Source organism: Anomaloglossus baeobatrachus, chromosome 4 (assembly GCF_048569485.1).
Source record: "Anomaloglossus baeobatrachus isolate aAnoBae1 chromosome 4, aAnoBae1.hap1, whole genome shotgun sequence".
In the NCBI taxonomy this organism is placed as follows: Eukaryota; Metazoa; Chordata; class Amphibia; order Anura; family Aromobatidae; genus Anomaloglossus; species Anomaloglossus baeobatrachus.
Window position 1 is genome coordinate 367,508,285 of NC_134356.1, and position 16,514 is coordinate 367,524,798.

Genomic DNA, 16,514 nt, shown 5'->3' on the forward strand with positions numbered 1-16,514 from the left:
GTGCTGCCGCAGGAACGACAAACAACATCATACCTGCAGCACCACTGATATTATGGAAATGAACGACGTGTCAACGAGCAACGATTTTGCACGCTTTTGCGCTCGTTGATCGTCGGTCATAGGTTTTACACGCTGCGATGTCGCTACCGGCGCCGGATGTGCGTCACTAACGACGTGACCCCGACGATATATCGGTAGCAATGTCGCAGCGTGTAAAGTACCCCTTAGATGGAAGATGATGTCAGCATGCTTGTACATCGTGATGCGTTCCACCATTCCTTCTGGCTGTTGTTATCTCAGCCTGGAAGGGGGTGGGAACTATTGGAGTGCACACTATGCACTTTTACTGTGCTGTGCGTTCCATCACTCTTTTTGGCCTAATTTACCTCAGTCTGGGAGTGGGCGGGCTTTACCCTAGTGTCCACCATGCCACCAACTTCAAAAAGGAGGAAACAGCTCACATGCGGTGCATAGCACAGCCCAGATTATTGTCCGTATATGCACAGCATTATGCATGAGTAAGGTGAGAGCTTGTTTTTCATAATGCGGTGTCCTCACTTTGTCATTTGTCTGCAGAGATTTGTATTTACTTTTCATGATGTATTTTCTAACCATAGATTTAACTGTTCTACTAGCCACTGTCTCTCCCCTGATGAGTGTAACGAAACGCATCGGGAGGTCCAGGAGCTTTCATGACGGAGGTCAAAGGGTTGCCTCTAAGATGGGTATGGTGTGGCGGTAGTTTGACCCCCCTCTGCCTTATGGTGACCTTTTTCTCTTACTGCTTATAGTGCATTTCATTTCCATGGTTGTTATTCTTATCTCTGTTGAAAGCCTCTAATGGACTTGGTTGTGATAAAGATATGACTGTCACCCCCCTCCTATATCTGAGATGGACAATTTGAGTATTTATTTAACCATAGGATTTGTTTCCTAACATCCCGCCCACCTCCTTTCTTTCTCATTGCCGGCGGCCGCAGGTACGGTGTTGTCCTCGTTTCTGCGGTGTCACACATAGCGATGTGTGCTGCCGCAGGAACGATGAACAACCTGTGTACTGCAACAGCAACGATATTCGGGAAAGGAACGACACGTCAACGATCAACGATAAGGTGAGTAATTTTGATCATTAACGGCCGTCCCTGTGTTTCACACGCAACGACATCGCTAACGAGGCCGGATGTATGTCACGAATTCCGTGATCCCAACGACATCTCATTAGCGATGTCGTTGCGTGTAAAGCGGCCTTAGCTCTCATCTGGGTCCTACTCTAAATGCTATGCCTCTCTTGTCCAAACTGAACTATTATATGGGCTAGAATAAAACCTGCAAAAGGAAAATGAAAAACACCTGAAATAACTGGGAGGAGTGTGGAAACAAAGGACATAACTCCATAATACAAAGTAGAAAAAATTGCTGGCACTTCCTAATCTTATAGTCTGAACTGGTGCATACTGAACATGACATACAATATTCAACAATCATCAAAGAGTCATGTCCTTTGTCTGTGCACTCCTTTAAACATAGGAGAAATGACTAGGGGAAAACAAAAAAAACCCAACTGCAGTTATCAATAAATGAACTGTCATTATGCAGTCATAAACCTCCTAAAGGAATTAAGGGGAAATGTAGCTTAATTCAAAGCACATATAACAGAGAAAAAAGCACGTTCATGAGTATAGCCTAAACAACCTATCCCACTCTAAAGGCCGCTTTACACGCTGCAATATCGTTACCGATATCGCTAGCGTGCGCTCCCGCCCCCATCGTTTGTGTGACATGGGCAAATCGCTGCCGGTGGCGCACAAAATCGCTCGGACCCCTCACACTACTTACCTGCCTAGCGACGTCGCTGTGACCGGCGAACCGCCTCCTTTCTAAGGGGGCAGTTCGTTCGGCGTCACAGCGGTGTCACTAAGCGACCGCCCAATAGAAGCGAAGGGGCAGAGATGAGCGGGATGTAACATCCCTCCCACCTCATTCCTTCCGCATTTTACGGTGGAGGCAGGTAAGGAGATGTTCGTCGCTCCTGCGGTGTCACGCATAGCGATGTGTGATGCCGCAGGAACGACGAACAACATCATATAAGCAGCAGCAGCGATAATTGTGAATAGGGGGGCATGTCACCGATGAGCGATTTTGCACGTTTTTGTGACGATTTAAAGTCGCTCATAGGTGTCACACGCAACGATATCGCTAAAGCGGCCGGATGTGCATCACAAATTCCGTGACCCCAACGAGATCGCTTGAGCGATGTCGTAGCATGTAAAGCGGCCTTAAGGCATGCTCTGAGTCTCATGGACCGAAGACACAAATCCATTTTTAAAATGGATGTGTGTATGGCTCAATGAGACTCTGGTCCATGTGCTTTTGGAGAAAATTAACAGCACACAAACAGGTCAAAAGAATGTGTAAATGTAACATTAGGCTATATTCAAATAACAATAGTCTTCCATTCAATGCATACACTAGGATGTATGCCTTAACCCCATTACGACAGCCTTACGTATTAAAACGGCAGCAAAAAAGGGTACTAATTCATTTTTGCCATTTTAAAACGGCAGGCAGAAAGAAGTGAATAGCGCCCCCCAGCGTCAGAAAATATCTGTGGTTTCAGCTACCGGGGGTAGCTGAGACCCTGGAGATCATGATTCGGGCCGGTTTTTCTGGTCCCCAGTCACGTGATCACCGATATACACCGTATACCGATGATCACGTTACAGTAAATGACAGCACCGGTAAAAAATGATTTATCTCCCATCTGGCATGATCAAACATGCCAGATGGGAGATAAATCTCCTTCCCGGTTCCCTCCGGTCCCTCGGTGTCTCCAAAGGGCCCCCCCGATCCCCAACCCCCTCCCGAAAATCCAAGATGGCCGCGCGCACAGTAGCGCACCAGCCACATTTACTCTTTTCCTCTGATTTCCGTCGCATGTGCCATGACACCTGCGACAGAAAACTGCTCCCCAGGCCCTGCCAGGTCACCCCCTATTTCCCCCCCGGTGTTCCCCGGTGTCCCCCGTACCTGTTGCAGCGCTGATCACCCGCGGCCCCCTCCTCCTTCACAGTGCACGCTGGTCACATGTACAGAGCAGCTGACAGCCAGCTTCCTGTGTTCAGAGACCTGCGCTGGCTGCATGCACACTGCAGCTGTGACCCGGGAAGGGTAGGTGCAGATTCTTTGCACCCACTCTCCTCAAATGGAGGGTCTGTACTCCTAGAAAATGGGGGATATGTTCCCTGAACGTGCCCCCATATTCTATAAGGTTCAGAATTGTCATGGGACCTCTAAAATGGATTACTGCGGACCCGTTTGTTTTTTTTCTTTTCAATAACAAATTGGTGAAAGAGGGAATGTTTTGGGGAGTGTTTTTTTCAAATAAATTTTTTTTTTTTGTCAATTTTTTTTAATTACTGTCAATTAGTTATGTCTGGTATCTGATAGACGCCATGACATCACTAACTGCTGGGCTTGATGCCAGGTGACATTACACATCTGGTATCAACCCCATTTATTACCCCGTTTGCCACCGCACCGGGGCAACAGGATGAGTTGGGGCGAAGCGCCAGGATTGGCGCATCTAATGGATGCGCCACTTCTGGGGCGGCTGCGGCCTGCTATTTTTAGGCTGGGAAGAGTCCAATAACCATGGCTCTTCCCACCCTGAGAATACCAGACCCCAGCTGTCAGCTTCACCTTGGCTGGTGATCTAATTTGGGGGGACCCCACGTTTGTTTGTTTATTAATTATTTATTTATAAAAAAAAAAAAAAAACAGCTTGGGGAGCCCTCCAAATTGATCACCAGCCAAGAGAAAGCTGCCCGCTGTGGTTTACCGCTGGCTATCAAAAATAGGTGGGACCCCCACGTCATTTATTTTAATTTTTTTTGGGGGCTAAATACAAGGCTAGGCACCCTTTAGTGCCACATGAAAGGCACTAAAGGGCGCCAGCTTAGAATATGCAGGGGGGTGGGACGTTATATATGTTTGACATCTATCCATTCATCCATTGTAGCATTTTACGCTGTGTGCCCACAATCAGGGTTTGCAGCGTTTTGGGCGCAGAGTGTTTTCCCTGCATCCATAACGCTGCATTGTGCAGTAGAAGCACAGTGGAAGAATTTTTAGAAATCCCATGCCCAATGTGCTTCTTTTCTCCGCAGCATACACCGACCTGTGGTACAGCTTCCCGAGCCTCAGCATGTCAATTTACGCTGCGGAGACAAGAGTGTTCTTTGCAGGTAGAATAGAGCTAAAGTCCACAGCAGCCTGAACCCAAATCATGGGCATGGGCAGCTGCGTTCTCCCATGGACAACACTCACATCTCTGCAGGAAGGCTGACACTGTGTACTAGACACCGTGTCGCTGGATCATGGCCACATAGCCTAACAGTGAGAATATTGTTGCTACAGCAACATTTTTGTGAAGTACCTGTGGATTCAAAATGCTTATTATACTCCTGAATAAAATCCTTGAGGGGTCCAGTTTCCAAAATGGGGTCACTTGTGGGGGGTTTCTGATGTATAAGTACCCAAGAGGACCTGCTAATGTGACATGGTGCTTGCAATTTATTTCAACTTTTCCAAAATTCAAATGGTGCTCCTTCTATTCCAAGCCCTCCCATTTATCCAAACAGAGGTTTTTTGGCCACATCCCTGCTCTCATAAGAAAATGGATATCAACCTGTGGGGTCCACGTTTTGTTGTTGCCTTTTGAAAAAGTGAGAAATTTGATGCTAAATCAACATTTTTGTGAAAAAAATGAAAATTTTCAATAGGGCAACCTAAGCTTATCAAATTCTGTGAAGTAATCATGGATTCAAAATGCTCACTATACACTTAGATAAAAGCCTTGAGGTGTCTTGTTTCCAGAATGGGGTCAGTGTGGGGGACCTCCACTGTTTAGGCACCTTAGGGGCTTTCCATATGCGACATAGCGTCCTCTAATTATTCCAGCCAATTGTTCAGTCAAATGGCACTTTTTCCCTTTCGAGCCCTGCTGTGCACCCAAACAGTTGATTTCCACCACACATAAGGTATCAGCATACTCAGGAGAAATTGCACAATAAATTTTATGCTGATTTTTTTCCTTTTACTCTTGTTAAAAAAAAGCTATGTGGTTGAAGTAACAATTTTGTGGTAAAAATGTATTTTTTTTATTTTCACAGCTCAACATTATAAACTTCTGTGGAGCACCTGGGGGTTGAGGGTACTCACCAAACATCTAGATAAATTCCATGAGGGGTCTATTTTCCAGAATGGGGTCACTTGTGGGGGACCTCCACTGTTTAGGCACCTCAGGGGCTCTCCTAATGCAACATGGCGTCCGCTATTGATTCCAGACAATTTTGCAGTCAAATGACACTCCTTCTCTTCCGAGCCCTGCCGTGTGCCCAAACAGTTGATTTCCACCACATACAAGATATCGCCAAACTCAGGAGAAATTGCACAATAAATTTCATGGTGAAAAATCCTGTTACCCTGGTGAAAAAAAGCTACCTGGTTGAAATAACAATTTTGTGGTAAAATTTTATTTTTTTTATTTTCATGGCTCAATGTTATAATCTTTTGTGAAGCACCTGGGGGTTCTGGGTACTCACCAAATATCTAGATAAATTCCTTGAGGGGCCTAGTTTCCAATATGGGGTCACTTGTAGGGTTTGTTTTTGCTGTTTACGTACTTTAGGAGTCCTCCAAATGCGGCATGATGCCTGCAATCTTTTTCAGCCAAATTTCCTTTCCAAAATTCAAATATTCCGTTCCAAGCCCTCCCATTTCTCCAAACAAAGGTTTCAGACCACATGTGAGGTATCACCGCGCTCATAAAAAAGTGGGTAACAAACATTGGGGTCAATTTTTTGGAATTACCTCTTGGAAAAGTGAGAAAATTGATGCTAAAACAACATTTTTGAGAAAAAAAATGAAAATATTCAATATCACAACGTAACGTTATCAAAATCTGTGAAGTATCTGTGGGTCCAAAATGCTCACTATACCCCTAGATCAGGGGTGGGCAATTAATTTTCCCATGGGGCCTCATGAGAAATTGGGATTGGTTTAGAGGGCCGGACTAATATAATTAACTGCGTTCTACCCAATATACTACATTACTACACCCCCTCCATATACTACACCTGTAATAAACTACATCACTACACCCCCTCCATATACTACACCTGTGATAAACTACATCACTACACCCCCTCTATATACTACACCTGTAATAAACTACATCACTACACCCCTATATACTACACCTGTAATATACTACATCACTACACCACCATATACAGTGCCTACAAGTAGTATTCAACCCCCTGCAGATTTAGCAGGTTTGATAAGATGCAAATAAGTTAGAGCCTGCAAACTTCAAAGAAGAGCAGGATTTATTAACAGATGCATAAATCTTACAAACCAACAAGTTATGTTGCTCAGTTAAATTTTACTAATTTTTCAACATAAAAGTGTGGGTCAATTATTATTCAACCCTAGGTTTAATATTTTGTGGAATAACCCTTGTTTACAATTACAGCTAATAATCGTCTTTTATAAGACCTGATCAGGCCGGCACAGGTCTCTGGAGTTATCTTGGCCCACTCCTCCATGCAGATCTTCTCCATGTTATCTAGGTTCTTTGGGTGTCTCATGTGGACTTTAATCTTGAGCTCCTTCCACAAGTTTTCAATTGGGTTAAGGTCAGGAGACTGACTAGGCCACTGCAACACCTTGATTTTTCCCTCTTGAACCAGGCCTTGGTTTTCTTGGCTGTGTGCTTTGGGTCGTTGTCTTGTTGGAAGATGAAATGACGACCCATCTTAAGATCCTTGATGGAGGAGCGGAGGTTCTTGGCCAAAATCTCCAGGTAGGCCGTGCTATCCATCTTCCCATGGATGCGGACCAGATGGCCAGGCCCCTTGGCTGAGAAACAGCCCACAGCATGATGCTGCCACCACCATGCTTGACTGTAGGGATGGTATTCTTGGGGTCGTATGCAGTGCCATCCAGTCTCCAAATGTAACGTGTGTGGTTGGCACCAAAGATCTCGATCTTGGTCTCATCAGACCAGAGAACCTTGAACCAGTCTGTCTCAGAGTCCTCCAAGTGATCATGAGCAAACTGTAGACGAGCCTTGACATGACGCTTTGAAAGTAAAGGTACCTTACGGGCTCGTCTGGAACGGAGACCATTGCGGTGGAGTACGTTACTTATGGTATTGACTGAAACCAATGTCCCCACTGCCATGAGATCTTCCCGGAGCTCCTTCCTTGTTGTCCTTGGGTTAGCCTTGACTCTTCGGACAAGCCTGGCCCCGGCACGGGTGGAAACTTTCAAAGGCTGTCCAGGCCGTGGAAGGTTAACAGTAGTTCCATAAGCCTTCCACTTCCGGATGATGCTCCCAACAGTGGAGACAGGTAGGCCCAACTCCTGGAAAAGGGTTTTGTACCCCTTGCCAGCCTTGTGACCCTCCACGATCTTGTCTATGATGGCCTTGGAATGCTCCTTTGTCTTTCCCATGTTGACCAAGTATGAGTGCTGTTCACAAGTTTGGGGAGGGTCTTAATTAGTCAGAAAAGGCTGGAAAAAGAGATAATTAATCCAAACATGTGAAGCTCATTGTTCTTTGTGCCTGAAATACTTCTTAATACTTTAGGGGAACCAAACAGAATTCTGGTGGTTTGAGGGGTTGAATAATAAATGACCCTCTGAATAAACTTTTCACAATTTAAAAAAAAAAAAAAAAAAAGAAATAACATTCTTTTTTGCTGCAGTGCATTTCACACTTCCAGGCTGATCTACAGTCCAAATGTCACAATGCCAAGTTAATTCTGAATGTGTAAACCTGCTAAATCTGCAGGGGGTTGAATACTACTTGTAGGCACTGTACACCTGCATTATACTACACCACTATATACTACACCTGTAATATACTACATCATTACACCCCCATATACACCTGCATTACACTACACCACTATATACTACACCTGTAATATACTACATCATTACACCCCATATAATACACCTGTAATATACTACATCACTACACCCCTATATACACCTGAGAAACCAAGGAAAAAATTGTGAAAAAATACCCTGCTGTAACTAAATAAAAGCATAGTGCATATAAACATAGGGTACTTAGTAAACACTATTTTTGATCAAAAAAAGCATAAAGCTATCCCACCAACGCCAAGGTGTACCCAGTTGGGATAGTACCTACACTCTCTAATATTAAAACCTTACCTTGGGTCTAAAATAGGCCTCAATGTGGCTAAGGGCTGAGAGCGACCGGGTCCCAACAGGACACACGCAGTCAGGGGGATTCACAGAATGAAATGTCCAGCTCGCTGAGAAGGGGGCCACTCCCTGTTTGTACTGAATACAAAAAAACTACATAAAAACAAAAAAGTGAGCCGGAGTATGAGATGGTATACATGGTACTTGTGAGACCATGTTCACACTGGCCATGAGACAAAGAGAAACCAAGGAAAAAATTGTGAAAAAATACCCTGCTGTAACTAAATAAAAGCATAGTGCATATAAACATAGGGTACTTAGTAAACACTGTTTTTGATCAAAAAAAGCATAAAGCTATCCCACCAACGCCAAGGTGTACCCAGTTGGGATAGTACCTACACTCTCTAATATTAAAACCTTACCATGGGTCTAAAATAGGCCTCAATGTGGCTAAGGGCTGAGAGCGACCGGGTCCCAACAGGACACACACAGTCAGGGGGATTCACAGAATGAAATGTCCAGGTCGCTGAGAAGGGGGCCACTCCCTCTTTGTACTGAATACAAAAAAACTACATAAAAACAAAAAGTGAGCCGGAGTATGAGATGGTATACATGGTACTTGTGAGACCATGTTCACACTGGCCATGAGACAAAGAGAAACCAAGGAAAAAATTGTGAAAAAATACCCTGCTGTAACTAAATAAAAGCATAGTGCATATAAACATAGGGTACTTAGTAAACACTGTTTTTGATCAAAAAAAGCATAAAGCTATCCCACCAACGCCAAGGTGTACCCAGTTGGGATAGTACCTACACTCTCTAATATTAAAACCTTACCATGGTTTCTCTTTGTCTCATGGCCAGTGTGAACATGGTCTCACAAGTACCATGTATACCATCTCATACTCCGGCTCACTTTTTTGTTTTTATGTAGTTTTTTTGTATTCAGTACAAACAGGGAGTGGCCCCCTTCTCAGCGAGCTGGACATTTCATTCTGTGAATCCCCCTGACTGTGTGTGTCCTGTTGGGACCCGGTCGCTCTCAGCCCTTAGCCACATTGAGGCCTATTTTAGACCCATGGTAAGGTTTTAATATTAGAGAGTGTAGGTACTATCCCAACTGGGTACACCTTGGCGTTGGTGGGATAGCTTTATGCTTTTTTTGATCAAAAACAGTGTTTACTAAGTACCCTATGTTTATATGCACTATGCTTTTATTTAGTTACAGCAGGGTATTTTTTCACAATTTTTTCCTTGGTTTCTCTTTGTCTCATGGCCAGTGTAAGCATGGTCTCACAAGTACCATGTATACCATCTCATACTCCGGCTCACTTTTTTGTTTTTATGTAGTTTTTTTGTATTCAGTACAAACAGGGAGTGGCCCCCTTCTCAGCGAGCTGGACATTTCATTTTGTGAATCCCCCTGACTGTGTGTGTCCTGTTGGGACCCAGTCGCTCTCAGCCCTTAGCCACATTGAGGCCTATTTTAGACCCATGGTAAGGTTTTAATATTAGAGAGTGTAGGTACTATCCCAACTGGATACACCTTGGCGTTGGTGGGATAGCTTTATGCTTTTTTTGATCAAAAACAGTGTTTACTAAGTACCCTATGTTTATATGCACTATGCTTTTATTTAGTTACAGCAGGGTATTTTTTCACAATTTTTTCCTTGGTTTCTCTTTGTCTCATGGCCAGTGTGAACATGGTCTCACAAGTACCATGTATACCATCTCATACTCCGGCTCACTTTTTTGTTTTTATGTAGTTTTTTGTATTCAGTACAAACAGGGAGTGGCCCCCTTCTCAGCGAGCTGGACATTTCATTCTGTGAATCCCCCTGACTGTGTGTGTCCTGTTGGGACCCGGTCGCTCTCAGCCCTTAGCCACATTGAGGCCTATTTTAGACCCATGGTAAGGTTTTAATATTAGAGAGTGTAGGTACTATCCCAACTGGGTACACCTTGGCGTTGGTGGGATAGCTTTATGCTTTTTTTGATCAAAAACAGTGTTTACTAAGTACCCTATGTTTATATGCACTATGCTTTTATTTAGTTACAGCAGGGTATTTTTTCACAATTTTTTCCTTGGTTTCTCTTTGTCTCATGGCCAGTGTGAACATGGTCTCACAAGTACCATGTATACCATCTCATACTCCGGCTCACTTTTTTGTTTTTATGTAGTTTTTTTGTATTCAGTACAAACAGGGAGTGGCCCCCTTCTTAGCGAGCTGGACATTTCATTCTGTGAATCCCCCTGACTGTGTGTGTCCTGTTGGGACCCGGTCGCTCTCAGCCCTTAGCCACATTGAGGCCTATTTTAGACCCATGGTAAGGTTTTAATATTAGAGAGTGTAGGTACTATCCCAACTGGGTACACCTTGGCGTTGGTGGGATAGCTTTATGCTTTTTTTGATCAAAAACAGTGTTTACTAAGTACCCTATGTTTATATGCACTATGCTTTTATTTAGTTACAGCAGGGTATTTTTTCACAATTTTTTCCTTGGTTTCTCTTTGTCTCATGGCCAGTGTGAACATGGTCTCACAAGTACCATGTATACCATCTCATACTCCGGCTCACTTTTTTGTTTTTATGTAGTTTTTTTGTATTCAGTACAAACAGGGAGTGGCCCCCTTCTCAGCGAGCTGGACATTTCATTCTGTGAATCCCCCTGACTGTGTGTGTCCTGTTGGGACCCGGTCGCTCTCAGCCCTTAGCCACATTGAGGCCTATTTTAGACCCATGGTAAGGTTTTAATATTAGAGAGTGTAGGTACTATCCCAACTGGGTACACCTTGGCGTTGGTGGGATAGCTTTATGCTTTTTTTGATCAAAAACAGTGTTTACTAAGTACCCTATGTTTATATGCACTATGCTTTTATTTAGTTACCGCAGGGTATTTTTTCACAATTTTTTCCTTGGTTTCTCTTTGTCTCATGGCCAGTGTGAACATGGTCTCACAAGTACCATGTATACCATCTCATACTCCGGCTCACTTTTTTGTTTTTATGTAGTTTTTTTGTATTCAGTACAAACAGGGAGTGGCCCCCTTCTCAGCGAGCTGGACATTTCATTCTGTGAATCCCCCTGACTGTGTGTGTCCTGTTGGGACCCGGTCGCTCTCAGCCCTTAGCCACATTGAGGCCTATTTTAGACCCATGGTAAGGTTTTAATATTAGAGAGTGTAGGTACTATCCCAACTGGGTACACCTTGGCGTTGGTGGGATAGCTTTATGCTTTTTTTGATCAAAAACAGTGTTTACTAAGTACCCTATGTTTATATGCACTATGCTTTTATTTAGTTACCGCAGGGTATTTTTTCACAATTTTTTCCTTGGTTTCTCTTTGTCTCATGGCCAGTGTGAACATGGTCTCACAAGTACCATGTATACCATCTCATACTCCGGCTCACTTTTTTGTTTTTATGTAGTTTTTTTGTATTCAGTACAAACAGGGAGTGGCCCCCTTCTCAGCGAGCTGGACATTTCATTCTGTGAATCCCCCTGACTGTGTGTGTCCTGTTGGGACCCGGTCGCTCTCAGCCCTTAGCCACATTGAGGCCTATTTTAGACCCATGGTAAGGTTTTAATATTAGAGCGTGTAGGTACTATCCCAACTGGGTACACCTTGGCGTTGGTGGGATAGCTTTATGCTTTTTTTGATCAAAAACAGTGTTTACTAAGTACCCTATGTTTATATGCACTATGCTTTTATTTAGTTACAGCAGGGTATTTTTTCACAATTTTTTCCTTGGTTTCTCTTTGTCTCATGGCCAGTGTGAACATGGTCTCACAAGTACCATGTATACCATCTCATACTCCGGCTCACTTTTTTGTTTTTTTGTTTTCCCTATATACACCTGTAATATACTACATCACTACACCCCCATATACTACACCTGTAATATACTACATCACTACACCCCTATATACTACACCTGTAATATACTACATCACTACACCCCCGATATACTACACCTGTAATATACTACACCTCCATATAGTACACCTGTAATATACTACACCTCCATATACTACACCTCCATATAGTACACCTGAAATATACTACATCACTACACCACTATATACTACACCTTCAATATACTACATCACTACACCCCCCATATACTACACCTGTAATATACTACACCCCCATATAATACACCTGTAATATACTACACCTCCATATAATAAACCTGTAATATACTACACCCCCATATAATACACCTGTAATATACTACACCTCCATATAATAAACCTGTAATATACTACACCCCCATATAATACACCTGTAATATACTACACCTCCATATAATAAACCTGTGATATACTACACCCCCATATAATACACCTGTTCTATATTACACCTCCATATACTACACCACCATATAGTACACCTGTAATATACTACACCCCCATATAATACACCTGTAATATACTACACCTCCATATAGTACATCTGTAATATACTACACCCCTCATGTACTACACCTGTAATATACTACACCCCTCATGTACTACACCTGTAATATACTACACCTCCATATAGTACACCTGTAATATACTACATCACTATATACAACACCCCCATATACTACACCCCCATTTACTACACCACTGTATACAACACCCCTATATACTACACCTGTAATAAGGCTACATCACTACACCCCATGTACTACACCCCATATACTACACCCCATATACTACATCACTATATACACAACACCATATGCTACACCTGTAAAACTACACCACTACAACCCCAGTATTAGTCACCAGCCCCCCTCCCCCATTGTCCCCTCCTCAGCTTATTAGTCACTTCTTTCCTTCCCCTTGTTATTGTCCCTGTCCTCAGGCACCTCCGTACAGGTCCCCCGCTGAGCTGCTCCTTCTGTTGTACGGGCCCTGGATGCGCTGATGCTCTTCTCCGAGGGGCCCCCGCCGCTGCTTCTCTCTGTGAAGGCCCCCGCTGTGCCGCTCTTCTCCTGCCGGCTGGGCGAGAACTTTTGAAATTGCACACGCTCGCAGTACTGATAACATCAGAACGCGCGCGTGTGTCACAGAGAAAGGGCCGGCAGGGAACCGAGGAGAGATTCCTGCGTTCCACTGCCTGCACTGACTGTGCGGACCTGCAGGATCTCTTCCTGCCCGGCACGCTGCAGCCCGGCTCCACTGTACCGGCTGAAGAGACGGGCGGGCCAGTTACAGAGAGTAGGCGGGCCGGATGCGGGCCGCCCCTTGCCCAGGTCTGCCCTAGATGGAAGCCTTGAGAGGTCTAGTTTCCAAAATGGCTTCACTTGTGAGGGGTTTCTGCTGTTTAGGTACCTTAGCGGACATGCAACATGGTGCTCGCAATCTATTTCAGCCAAATTTGTTTTCCAAAATTCAAATATTGCTCCTTCTGTTCCGAGCCCTCCCATTTGTCCAAACAAAGGTTTCTGACCACATGTGGGGTATTGGCGCGTTCATAAGAAAGTGGGTAACAAGTTTTGCGGTCCATTTTGTTGTGTTATTTCTTCTAAAAGTGAATAAATCTGGGGTAGAGCAACATTTTAGGTAAAATTTTATCTTTTGCTTTTTTTCATTCCACATTGCTTTAGTTCCTGTGAAGCACCTGAAGGGTTAATAAACTTCTTGGATGTGGTTTTGAGTACTTTGAGGGGTGCAGTTTTTAGAATGGGTTCACTTTTGGGTATTTTCTTTCACCTAGGCCTCTCAAAGTCACTTCAAATATGATGTGGTCCCTAAAAAAATGGTTTTGTGAATTCTGTTGAAAAAATGGGAAATTGCTGATGAACTTTGAACCCTTCTAACTTCCTAACCCCAAAAAATTTAGTTTCAGAAATTGCGCTAATGTAAAGTAGACATGTGGGAAATGTTATTTATTAACTATTTTATGTGACATAACTCTCTGGGTTAAGGGTATAAAAATTAAAAGTTTGAAAATTGCAAAATTTTCATCAAATTTCCGATTTTTTCATAATTAAAAGCAAAAAATATCGTTCTAAATTTATAACTATCATGAAGTACAATATGTCATGAAAAAACAATGTCAGAATCACCAGGATCCGTTGAAGCGTTCCAGAGTTGGTCAGAATTGCAAAAAATGGCCCGGGCATTAAGTACAAAACTGGCTTCGTCCTTAAGGGGTTAAACAAATGCCTGTTATGCCATGCAGTGACATCTGTCGACAGTTTGGTGTCTGCAATTTAACTGATATGACATACAGCTAAAAAGATCCCACAAGGGCCAGCATAAACCTGGAGTTGACCTGTATGTAATGTTTGAAGTACTTTAAAGTCCAATTCAGAAAAGGGACAGCACTCACCGAGATCCAGCAAATTCTTTATTGAAAAAAGGTGCAGTAAAAGCATATTTTACAAACCGAAGCAAAACTGATCATTAAATATAGAGCCCAGGGCGATTTGGGGTTAAACGACAGAATTGATCTCTCGTTTTTTTTGTGAAATTATTATTATTATTATTTATTATTTATTATTATAGCGCCATTTATTCCATGGCGCTTTACAAGTGAAAGAGGGTATACGTACAACAATCATTAACAGTACAAGACAGACTGGTATAGGAGGAGAGAGGACCCTGCCTGCGAGGGCTCACAGTCTACAGGGAATGGGTGATGGTACAATAGGTGAGGACAGAGCTGGTTGCGCAGTGGTCTACTGGGCTGAGGGCTATTGTAGGTTGTAGGCTTGTTACTTATTATATCACATATTTCCGTGTATCCTCATGTATCTACATGTATATTTTGTATTTGTTTTGTACTGTGTTGTTTTTAATGGTACATTGTGTGATCATGTCAGTAACACGTACCACTTTGATTTTAGTTGCACTCCTCACCTGTTTTTAATTGACAGTGACTTAGACCTCACACAGCCCTCTCATAAGGCGACGGTCTATGCCTTTCCATAGGGACCCGAGGAAGCATATCCATACGCGAAACGGCCATTGTCCGTGAGGGGGCTCGCTGTCTGCTCTACTCCTGCCGCTTTTACTGCACCTTTTTTCAATGAAGAATTTGCTGGATCTCAGTGAGTGCTGTCCCTTTTCTGAATTGGACTCTACTGTTGAACTCTAAGCTGTGCTGGACGTGCACCTCGTTGCCAGCTCCGTGGAGGATCCCTGTCCACATCCTTGACTTTCGTTTATGCTGATGTGAGTGGGTGGCTTGGTGCGGCAGTTTTCTCTTTGTGGAATTGTCTGTTTGTAGTACTTTTCTATATTTATATTGGAAGCCCACCTGAATTACTTTGATGTTGCCATACATATCACATTGTAGAATGTCAGCCACATGACAGTCATGAATATTGATAAAGACCCTCTCTACAGCAGTGTTTATTCTGTACATTGATGTTATCGGCAAGATGATGGCAATAGTTATGGCCTCACATAAATGAAAATAGTTATCTTTATTAAATTCAGAAAACAATATCACAGCAATAATATTGGAACAGTTGGTTACATAGCTATATACTCCTTCATGTTAGTTTAAAGCCAGGGCAAAAACAACCAAATGTAATTGCCATTTTTGCTTTCTATTAGTATGTAAAAAGAAAAATATTAGTAGGTAAAAATTCTGGAGCAATTTTTCTGTCTTATCCAATTTCCAGTGTCTTGTTCTTTTGCAGATGGTTGAAGAATCCATCTAGCTCTTATGATAGAATTGATGGATATGCCATCACCTTATGATTAGTGAGGATCCAACGGCCAGAATCCCTATAATAGACACTCCGATTGCCAGGACTCCTATCAATCCACTAAGCCCTCACAATTTCTACCTGCACGTCACTACACGTATTCACCTACAGTGAACTAAAATGCTATACACCCCCAATAACAATGTATACATATATAAATATGTACACATATAGCATGGTTCATAAAACTGTAAGAGTCCGTTACATTTTGAATACAGCTCATGATTCTGCTCCCTCATGATCTCAGCCAGCTGAGCATCATGGAAGGTGATTTTCTGCTGGAATTAGAGTGCTCCTTTTAAAGGGAATCTGTCAGCAGGTTTTTGCTATGTAAGCTGAAGCTAGCATTCTGTAGGGGTTAAAAAAATCAACTATGTCTTTCTTATCAGGCTCCATGCTGTTGTTTACTTAAACTAATGGCTTTATTACCCTGTAATGAACAATGCTATGTCTAGCTGCCTTGTGCACAGGAGTCTGGCACACCCCCTGTTGTCATTGACACCTCACTGTCAATGTACAATCTCTATAGAGAGCCTGGTGTGTGTGTTGGGGGTTGG